Raw genomic sequence first — 12,038 nt, 5'->3', positions numbered from 1 at the left:
TAGTTTTGTTGTTCTGTCCTAGGCCGAAAATTCATTACCCTTTTATATACAGTAGAGTCTCAGTCATCCAAGCCTCGCTTATCCAAGCCTCTGGATAATCCAAGCCATTTTTGTAGTCAATGTCTTCAATATATCGTGACATTTTGGTCCTAAATTTGTAAATACAGTAATTACAACATACCATTTCTGCGTATTGAACTACTTTTTCTGTCAAATTTGTTGTATAACATGAAGTTTTGGTGCTTAATTTGTAAAATCATAACCTAATTTGATGTTTAATAGGCTTTTCCTTATTCCCTCCTTATTATCCAAGTTATTCGCTTATCCAAGCTTCTGCCGGCCCATTTAGCTTGGATAAGTGAGACTCTACTGTATATAGATTTATATTCTGCTCTTATCTTATGTTGTTGTGTTTTATCATTCTGATGTATTAATTTGCTGTGATTGGTATGTATTTTATATTGTTGTATTTTATGGTATACTAGCTTGGGGACCCAGCGGTGCCCGGGTTATTAGAAGATGGCACTCTTTGTTTTGGGATGCTAGGAAATATCACTTAAGTTTGGTCCAGATCCGTCGTTGGCCGGGTTCAGTGTTGTCTGGATAAGGGCGAACTATAACTCCCAAAATCAAGGTCCATCCCCACTACTTCAGTTGGTCATGGGGCTTCTCTGTGTCAAGTTTGTCGGTGAGGGTCACAGTACCAGTGAAGGTACTGGAAGTCCCATCATCCGTGGCAAGTGGTCCAGATGCATTGTTGGTTGGGTGAACAGTACTCTCTGGAGTACAAGTCTGGTTAATCATGGTGTTAATTCTCCCCTAACCTCTGATCAATTCTTCTGTTCACTGTGTGCCAGGAAATTGTATGAAAGGGTTAAGGTAGAGGCAGTGGGCGGGGTCATGCAAATGAAGGAACCCTGGGATGTCCGTTCTGGAGGAAAAACAGAACATCTAGGATGAAAGGGGACCCGTATGGAAACCTTCACTTGGGTCGGGAAGAGAATGGTATTTGTGGAAGGCACTGGTAGGGTTTGGGCTGCATGTCCGTGGCGCTCGCTATAACCTGCAAAGTCAGGTGAGGGAGTGTCTTGGTGGCTCCTCAGCACTGGGAACTGTAGCCTGTTTGTGGAGGCCGGAGGCTGTCTGTGTAAGATTTTTCACTTTTATTATGGATATAGATATCGATTGTTGGGCTTGGTTCCCATGTGAGCTGCTCCGAGTCCCCTCGGGGAGACTCGGTAGATCCAACTGTCTTTCAAGCTGCATAGGTTAACAGCAAGAAAGGCTATTTAATGGCCGGGAGATTAATCTGACCCAGGCTTCGATCTCATGACCTCTTGGTCAGTAGTGATTTATCGCAGCTGGTAACTAACACTAACTAGTGTTTATAAAATTTCTAGAGGGTGGCAGGTTGGAAAAGGCTGATCTGGAGGATACCGCAGTGTGGGTGGGTGGAATGGAAACAGCAGACTGAAACACAAATATGATTGCTCCGAGAGTGTCGGTTTGTCGGCTCAGTTTTAACCATGACCATACATTTGTTGCAAATCCAGCTTTAGCTCAACACAGTGATTTGCAGCAAACAAGCCTCTGGTTTTACAGCTAAGCCAGTGAAGGAATGGAGGGAGCATTTGCAATCGGAAGCGCAGCATTTTGCTAAAACAACTTCTCGTGGGGATTTTAGTGGCTTCTTCACATGTGATAGGGATTGTGGGCTGAGACCCCACCTCTCAACTACCCACTGAGCTGAGGCAGGTAGTGGCTCCTATTTTAGTATTGTACTGGTTTTCGACATTGTCTCTGGTTCCTTCCATCTGAAAATGCTGTCAAGTGTTTACACCGGAAGCTCATAAGAATCACAAGCAAAGTCTCAAGACTCAAATGCCACCTTGACCATTGTCACATGCCTCACCCACCATAGGATCAGAAACAAGTAATGTTCCTGTCTCTTTGTAGTCATAGTCAAGCTTTCTTGGAGATTCGAGCTTGGTTTTTTTGTCTTGGAAAGAGAATATACTACATAATGGGTGTCAGTTCATGATAGTTTGATGGCATAGAATTATGTGATCGTGAAATTATATAGCCCAGCCTTTTTAATCTTAGTTGAACACCAATGTTGACTGCATCACATTTCCCGTACTGATCTTTAAAAGCAATCTAGTCATTTAAAAACTACCAGTGGATAACCTCTGGCTTGAACGACTGTAAGGAGACTCACGGCAGAGTTGTACAAATCAATCCTTCTTGGGAAGAATCCAAGAAATTAAACTTCCTACACTGGACAGAAGTCTTGATCCTTTTGGCATGAAATGTATGCATGCTGTTAAAAAAAGGAAAGTTGATACGCACTGAATATCGCACTGCCTTATAAATCATTTTTAATGACAGCCTCTTGCCACAGTTTTGTACCTTGTGGTGGATTAGAGCCAGACCTTGCTCTCAGGGGTTCCTAAAGGAGACTGGTCTTGCTCCTCAAGCAACGAAATGCCTGGAGCCAGCACTTCTCACATCTCAAGCTCACCCAGTATGCTTCCTAGATGATTGACAACTTGATCCTAGGACACCCTAGTCCCTGTTTTTCTTTGCTTCCACATCAAAGGCATTTTGACATCGCGCTAGTTTCAAAATTAGGACGCCACCTTAGAGAAGAACCTTTATTTAGTAAAAAAAAACCCATGTTGTAAGACTAGAAGTTCTTGGATGTGAAATCAAGCTCACAACAACAATTCGCCGAAGGCAACTGATTTATTTCCATCTTTCCATAATTCTTGAATAATGGTTCTAAAGAGTTCCCACTCAATCTGTAATATAACATCCCAATTCTCATCTACCCTCTAGTGGCCAAACACTGTGCCCACAGTCTGTTCACGACAATTCCTAATTGTGAAGTCTCGGTACTTTGTTTTGTCTCACACTGTATTTATCATACTAGGGTTGAATGAAAAGTAATGCCTCCACCTTCGTAATTCCGCAAGAGATGGCAGTCCTGGTCTGCGGCAGGTCCTGGCTTGTTCAGCAAACTCTCCTCTACAGTTCCATTTGGCAGGAAGCCTTAGCATTGAATGGTTGTGTTGTTAAAGTGCGAAGTATGGGACCCTGCGCAGACAGTTGGTCAGTGCGACTTAAGCAACGTGCAGTCACTGAATTCTAGACAGCAGAAGGTGTCACCCCAAAGGAGAAAGGTGTCACCTTCATTTTCGTAACATGAGAGGAGTTACTGACAAATTTCAAGTCTGCGCGCTTTCATTTCTGGCGTCAGCATCCTGGGTACCCATTGTGCACAGGTCTTCCGACAGCCAAGCAAAGCAATAATGTGACCCAAACGTTCTTGTGAAATGATGATTATGATTGAAATTTCTCTCTGAGGGATACAACAATCGTCCTGAATCGATCTGTCAACTCTTTGCTTGTGAAGCTCGGTGGTTGCTGTCACAGGACATCCACCTCTTTGTTTGTCACGCAAGTCAGATGTTCCCACCTCAACCTCTTTAAACTTACTCGCCCAATGACGCACAGGACTCACATCAACACAATCACCATAAACAGTTTGCATTCTCTGATGAATCTCCTTTGGGGTGACACCTTCTGCTCTCAAGATTTCAATGACTGCACGTTGTTTAAGTTGTATTGACCGACCGTCTGTGAAGGGTTCCATACTTCGCACTTTGACAACACAGCCGTTCAATGCTAAGGCTTCCCCGTCTGTGCGGGGTTCCATACTTTGCACTTTAACAACACAACTGTTCAATGTTAAGACTTCCCTGTCTACTCAGGGTTCGATACTTCGCACTTTAACAACACAACCGTTCAATGCTAAGGCTTCCCTGTCTACTCAGGGTTCAATACTTCGCACTTTAATAACACAACCATTCAATGCTAAGACTTCCCTGTCTACTCAGGGTTCCATACTTCGCACTTTATCAACACAACCGTTCAATGCTAAGACTTCCCTGTCTACTCAGGGTTCAATACTTTGCACTTTAACAACACAACCATTCAATGCTAAGGCTTCCCAGTCTGCGCAGGGTTGCATACTTCGCACTTTAACAACACAATCGTTCAATGCTAAGGCTTCTCCGTCTGCACAGGGTTCCATACTTCGCGCTTTAACAACACAACCATTCAATGCTAAGACTTCCCTGTCTACTCAGGGTTCGATACTTTGCACTTTAACAACACAACCATTCAATGCTAAGGCTTCCCAGTCTGCGCAGGGTTGCATACTTCGCACTTTAACAACACAACCGTTCAATGCTAAGGCTTCCCGCCAAACGGAACTGTAGAGGAGAGTCTACTGAACAAGCCAGTACCTGCCGCACACCAGGACTGCCATTTGTTGAGGAGTTACGAAGGTGGAGTCATTACTTTTCATTCAACTCTCGTATACATAAAACTGCTAGGAAAGGTCTTCTGGAGTTCTAGAGTGAGGTGCCATCAATATGTGGATGATACCCAACTGTACTATTCTTTTCCAACCCAAGTCAAGGAAGCTGTCCTGGTCCTCAACCATTGTCCGTCATCAGTAATGGACTGGATGATGGCAAACAAACAAACCAAAACTTAATCCATGCAAGACAGAGGTGCTCCTGTCCTGAACTAACTCTGATATTTCCTGCATAAGGAAAGCCAGATCTGACAGTTCAAAACAGCTCCTCTTGCTCACATGCCAAAAAAGTCCTATGTTTGTCACCGAGATTCAGATGGCTGTGTTTGACAGGCCTCTGCTGCTAAGTGACTCATAAGAAACACATTATGTTTGATTCCATCTTGCTTTTCCTCCTGGCCAAACGAAGGCATTTTTGTAAAACAACAACAACAACAACAGATGTTTGTCTCAATCCTCTAGGTCCTGGGGAGTTGACACAGCATATGAGAAAAGGGCCGTCTCACGTGATTTAACAGCCTCGGCAATGATGCGAAGATATACTTGACATAACCCGCAATAATCACCCCCGACTGATGAATCTCCAACTGCCAAGATAGATGATAAATTAGGACAAAAAAAAAAGATGCTTTGGATCTTGGTCCTGCAGGGTACTATAGAAATCAAAAGTGCTATAGATAACGAAGAAGACGAAAAAACAAAACAAGAGAAAAAAACAAAACAAAAACATCAATGAATAAGTAGGATGTCAGCTGCCACCATTGAGCTTAAAAGTTATATGTGTTGAGTCCATAAGAATGAGTAATGTCACTGAAATCAGTCATTCTTTGGCTTGGAATATAAACCTCAGTGAGTCGTAAATACTCAACTTGGCTGCGAGACATGCATTATGGCCTCCTCGGCTATTTTAATCCAAGCAGAAGTTAAACAATGCTCTTATTATCTCATATACCGTATATACTCGGGTATAAGCCGACCCGAATATAAGCCGAGGCACCTAATTTTACCACAAAAATAAAACTGGGAAAAACATTGACTCCGGTATAAGCCGAGAGTGGTAAATTTCAGAAATAAAAATAGATACAGTAGAGTCTCACTTATCCAAGCTAAACGGGTCGGCAGAAGCTTGGATAAGCGAATATCTTGGATAATAATTCTTATAATTATTCTTATAATTCTTATAATTATTCTTATAAATAATTCTTTGAACCTTATTCATGATTTTAACATTTTATCTTGTATGTGGTTTTTATGACTTGTTTTTTATGGTTTGATTATTGGTTTTATTGGTTTCTTGTCTTGTTTTTATTGTTTTATTCGGGCTTGGCCCCATGTAAGCCGCCCCGAGTCCCTTCGGGGAGATGGGGCAGGGTATAAGAATAAAATAATAATAATAATAATAATAATAATTATTATTATTATTATTATTATTATTATTATTATAAGGAGAGATTAAGGAAAAGCCTATTAAACATCAAATTAGGTTATGATTTTACAAATTAAGCACCAAACCATCATGTTTAACAACAAATTTGACAGAAAAAGTAGTTCAATACGCAGTAATGTTATGTTGTCATTACTGTATTTATGAATTTAGCACCAAAATATCACAATATATTGCAAAAATATATAAAATAATAAATGCTATAATAATAAGATCAGAGTGAAATAATAAATGTATTAATAATAATAATAAAGGTAAAGGTTTCCCCTGATGTTAAGTCCAGTCATATCTGACTCTGGGGGTTGGTGCTCATCTCCATTTCTAAGCCGAAGAGCCGGCGTTGTCCGTAGACACCTCCAAGGTCATGTGGCCGGCATGACTGCATGGAGCGCCGTTAATAAAAATTATATATATATATGTATATATGTATTTATTTAAATATTTATTTATTTAAATATTTATTTAATTATATTTATTATTTATATATAATAAATATAATAAAAATAGAGTAAAATAAATGTAATAGTAGCAACAATAACAGAAAAATAATAAATGTAATAATACCAATAATAATAGAGAAAAATAATAAATGTAATAATACTAATAATAATAGAGAAATATAATCAATGTACCATATATTCTCGAGTATAAGCTGACCCAGATATAAGCCAACCAGGACCCTCACCCGTGTATAAGCCAAGCGGGGCTTTTTCAGTCTTAAAAAAAGGGCTGAAAAACTAGGCTTATACTCAAGTATATACAGTACTTACTTCCCTGGATGGAAGAGTCCAGGTAGAGTCTTCCATGTTGTCAACTGCAGGACAATAAGATGTGATTGTAGACTGTTGACTTATGTTTACCTTCTGGTCTACTTACGCCCTTAGATCCTTTTGACATATGCTGTTACTAAGCCACGTGTCGCCCATCCTATATTTGTGCATTTCCTTTTTCCTGGCAAAATGTAACCCCGGTTGAAATTCATTTTGTTCGTTTTGGCCCAGCTCTGATATTTTTTTATTCTGATCCTGTCCTTTGGATCAGCTACTCCTAATCTGGCATCACCTGCAAATTTGATAAGCACGCCATCTCGACCGTCATCCAAATCATTCGCAAAGATGAAAAACAACGTCAGATTGAGAACAGAGAACATTTTTTTTCCAGAAAAACAGAGGAACCATCTGTGAGCACTCTCTGGGTAAGTCCACCTAGCAATAGCGCTATGTCTAGTCGACATTTGAGCAGGCTTTCTGCAAGAATATCATGGGAATCTTTTCAAAAGCCTTACTGATTTCTCTTTTAACTCCTTTTCTTTTTTAGCCATGTCTATCTTTATTTCATTTAATTCCTTATTCTTTATCTTATTACTGATTGCGTTCTCTTAATACGAGTTCAGGTGTCCCAGTTCACAGACCGAGTGTGCATCTATTTATCCCAGGAGCTTTGCTATTGTTGTCACCAAGTTGTCTGGTTTGTAGTTGCTTAGGTCTCTTTTTCCCTCTTGTTGAAAATAGGGAAAATATTCCGGTCTGCCTGAACTTCTGTTCTCCAAAAATTATGAAAAAACAATTGGCCACACTTGCACCTGCAAGTTCCTTTAGTGCAGTGCTTCCCAACCTTGTGTTCCATGGACCACCCGTGGTCCCCGAGAACTACCGTATATACTCGAGTATATGCTGACCCGAATATAAGCCGAGGCACCTAATTTTAGTACAAAAACTGGGAGAAAACGTCTCGAGTATAAGACGAGGGTGGGAAATGCAGTAGCTACGGGTCAATTTCAAAAATAAAAAATAGATATTAATAAAATTGCATTCTTTGAGGCATCAGTAGGTTAAATGTTTTTGAATACAGTAGAGTTCCGATTATTCGACATAAACAGGCGGGCCGAATGTCAAATAACTGGATCTGACAGATAATAGGGAGGCCCTATTATCCAGCAAGCCGGTCGAAGGAAGTGCCCCATGCACGTTGCTAGGTAGATAGCAAGCTACCTAGCAACGCGCAGGGGCGCTTCTGCCCCGCCTCTTGGGAGGCGCCTGTGCACGTTGCTAGGTAGATAACAAGCTACCTAACAACGCTCAGGGGTGTTTCCTGAGCCGAGTGCTCACCGCTCCGCCCCTTAGGAAGCACCCGTGTGTGTTGCTAGGTAGCTTGCTATCTACCTAGCAACGCACACAGGCGCCTCCCAAGGGGCAGAGCAGCGAGCACTCGGCTTAGTGAAGCGCCTGTGTGCGTTGCTAGGTAGCTTGCTATCTACCTAGCAACGCACACGGGCACTTCTCTGCTCGCCGCCCTGCCTCTTGGGAGGTGCCTGTGCGCGTTGCTAGGTAGATAGCAAGCTACCTAGCAACGTGCATGAGCGCCTCCCAAGGGGCCTGGGACGTCGGATAATAGTCGGTTAACCGGAACTCTACTGTATTTATATAAAACTGTAATTTAAGATAATAATAAGTCTTTAATAAGATAAGACTGTCCAATTCTGAATACCTATATACTCAAGTATAAGCCGACCTGAATAGAAGCCGGCCAGGACCCTCACTCGAGTATAAGCCGAGGGGAGCTTTTTTAGCCCTAAAAAAGAGCTGAAAAACTAGGCTTATACTCTAGTATATACAGTAAAATATGATCCGCGGTCTCACCATTACTACACCATTGCAGCGAGAGCGACTGGTCTTGTGAAATCTTCTAGTGCTGAGGCAACAGGGATGTTGGGGAGAGGAGAGGCTGACTATCCACGAAAGGCAGACTTCACAACAAGCCTCCTGATTCCTGCTTCTCCTCCTCCCTTCCTCCCCCTGAGTGGTGCCGTTCCATGTGGTGCCTTGGTGTCTTCATTTTGAGGCCTGTTCCTGCGGTTATTCGCGGCTCTGATTCAGAAAATTGCATTGGATAGACCACACCAGCTCTAGATTATTAAATATGGTTTTCTATGGGCGAGCAGATGGTGACCACTGGATGACGTATATTCTGTATCAGAAACTAGAGCTGATATGGTCTATACAATGCAATTTTCTAAATCAACACCCCAAATAACCAAACTGAATCTAAAGTTGACCAAAAACTGATTCATAATCCTTTTGGTACCAATGTTGGAGAGTAGTCCTTGGTCAAAGTGGTCCCTGGGGAAGCGGTCAAGAAAGGTTGGGAATCACTGCTTTAATGCCTTTGGAGGCAATATCTCAGATCCTGGAGAGTTGAACTAGAATTGCATAGAGTTTTAGTTCCTGGAAAAGATCACCCTTACTTGTGTATTTTGGATATTGTTTTGTTTTTATGTATTATCATATTTGTATAACTGAAAGCAACAATTGAAGGACTTACCACACCACAATCCTCTAGCAAGACAATTTTGAGGGAGCACGTCCAGGTGGAGAAAGAATCGGCGTTCTTTTCTGGCGTTGTGAAATTTCATGTTATCTGAGTGTTTTCATAAAAGCAAATCCCTTGGATCAATATGAAAAAATGAAGTTGAGCGCACGAAGCCAATTTTAATCAAAATTGCAAACGGCACCGGACCGAAACAGCAGCAAAACCAACAACAACAAGGTATTCCAAACAGGAAAATTAAATGCAGTTATGTATACGTTAGGGCAGGACAATTAAACCCACGGAAGGAACGCTTCTGCTGGATTGCATTGAAGCCATACTCACCTTGAGAACATGAGCGATGTGCACTTGTACTCGAAGCTTGACAATTGTGTTCTATGAGTGCAGTGAAGGAAACGGGTTGTAATCCATGGCATTGCATGTTGAAATAAATGGGTTTGTTTTATTTATTTATTTTATTTATTTACAGTATTTATATTCCGCCCTTCTTTCTCACCCCGAAGGGGACTCAGGGCGGATTACAATAAACACATATATGGCAAACATTCAATGCCAACAGACAAACAACATACATTAGACAGACTCAGAGGCATTTTTAACATTTTTCCAGCTTCACGATTCCGGCCACAGGGGGAGCTGTTGCTTCACTGTCCAGTAGTGGCTGTACTTCCTCATTCCTTTCCTCGTGTTTTCCTGGCAGTTTTATGGTGTTGTAAGTTAGCCTCCCGTATAAAGCGTCCCTAAATTTCCCTAATTGGGCTGCATAGGTCAACAGCAAGCTGGGGCTATTAATGGTCGGAGGCTTAACCCGACCCGGGCTTCGAACTCATGACCTCTCGGTCAGTAGTGATTTATAGCAACTGGTTTTTTTTTTCTTCATCATTTTTAAATGTATTTGTTATGCAATGCTTTTGACACGAAATAAATAAACTAGCCAGCTGCGCCACAGCCCGGTGCTGCAAGGCTCATTTTTGTTTCTAGAAGGTAAACATTCATTTTTCATGTCTAAACAGAACTCTAAGTGAAATTCGGATTCTCAGAAAGTGTGAGGAGAAGACTTAGGGTGAGTAAGTGGTGCTGCTGTCAGTTTAATCAATTATGTCTTAAGTGTAATTAGCCACTTAATTGCCGCATCTCCATTTAGGCAGCCATTGCTCACGTAATTAATTACAGTTAGGTACTTCTCTCCCTTGACCCCTTCAGATGACAATTTGGTGTTTGTCAACTCCCACGTGGCACATTAGCTGGAGAGACATTACTCACGGAATTCATGCCAGAGATATTTCCATCAGCTACTAAAAGCTATGGTGCCTATCCTCACACCTCCCACACCTCCTTTTTTTTTCTTAACATACATTGGCAGCCTCATCTCTGAGATCTCATGCAGAATGTGGCAACCATTGGGGTTGTTATGGGATTTCAGCGTCCCCAAGAACTGTGGGTTTGGAGCCCAGTGGGTCAAACTTTCCAGAGGGCCGGATGAGATACAAACAGGTCGGAGACAAGGAATGCAGTGGGGCAACGGATAATGGACTTAATGTTCTAGCTCCAGTTGATACACCAGGTTTAGTGAAGATACACAATGGGTGCTTTAGGGTGACGGTCATCTCAATGGGTGTCACAAGGCTGGATCTGGTTTGGGGGCATAGATGCGGAACTATTAGGTTGAACTATCTGCCCATCCAACTACAGGTCTTTTCTGCCACTACTATTTTACACTGTATTGAGAAACTACCTCTCCCATTTGATATACTTTGCACTTTGGCCCAGATCCTTGTTTTACTCTTCTGCTTTTAATATTTTATGCTATATGTTGATTACTATGATGGTTTTATTGATATTGATGTTTTATTGTTGGTATAATTGTTTTATCATTTTATTGTTGTATGTTTTCGGGCTTGGTCCCCACGTAAGCCGCTCCAAGTCCCCATTGGGGAGATGGGGTGGGGTATAAAAATAAAGTTGTTATTATTATTATTATTATTATTATTGACACAACGACGTTGTATGACACAGCAAACAAGATAGGTATGCTGGATTTCGTTTCACAAAACCACAAGTCGAACACTTCCCAAGTGTCTAGGACTGTGTGATTTATTATTATTATTATTATTATTATTATTATTATTATTATTATTATTATTATTATTTTATGTCACAGCAAACAAGATAGATATGCTGGATTTCGTTTCGCAAAACCACAAGTCGAACACTTCCCAAGTGTCTAGGACTGTGTGATGTATTATTATTATTATTATTATTATTATTTTATGTCACAGCAAACAAGATAGATATGCTGGATTTCGTTTCACAAAACCACAAGTCGAACACTTCCCAAGTGTCTAGGACTGTGTGATGTATTATTATTATTATTATTATTTTATGTCACAGCAAACAAGATAGATATGCTGGATTTCGTTTCGCAAAACCACAAGTCGAACACTTCCCAAGTGTCTAGGACTGTGTGATGTATTTTCGGATGATGCGTGCAGATCCCAGCAGGGTGGCCTTTTGCAGTTGGCAGATCGTAATTTTGTCAATGTCTATTGTTTCCAAATTATTATTATTATTATTATTATTATTATTATTATTATTATTATTATTATTATTATTATTATTATGAGTTCCCAAAGATAACCCAGATCATACCAGGTGACACAGGAAAAAGGACCCAGGGGCTGTGATACAAGCCCATTATGAGGTCCCCCCAAGTCTCCCAGTCAAATGTAAAAATATTACGATAATTTGGGGAATCGTTTCCTGAATTCCAGTGGTGGTGAGACAAAATTCCAAGGAAATTAATGAGATATTATTACAAAGAGAAATAGAATGAGAGTGGCCATCTCTATCACTGTCCGATATTTCTCCTGAAATTTTTGAATA

Source organism: Anolis carolinensis, chromosome X (genome assembly GCF_035594765.1).
Source record: "Anolis carolinensis isolate JA03-04 chromosome X, rAnoCar3.1.pri, whole genome shotgun sequence".
Lineage (NCBI taxonomy): Eukaryota > Metazoa > Chordata > Lepidosauria > Squamata > Dactyloidae > Anolis > Anolis carolinensis.
The sequence above is the reverse complement of the archived record's forward strand: the minus strand, read 5'-3'. Positions refer to the sequence as shown.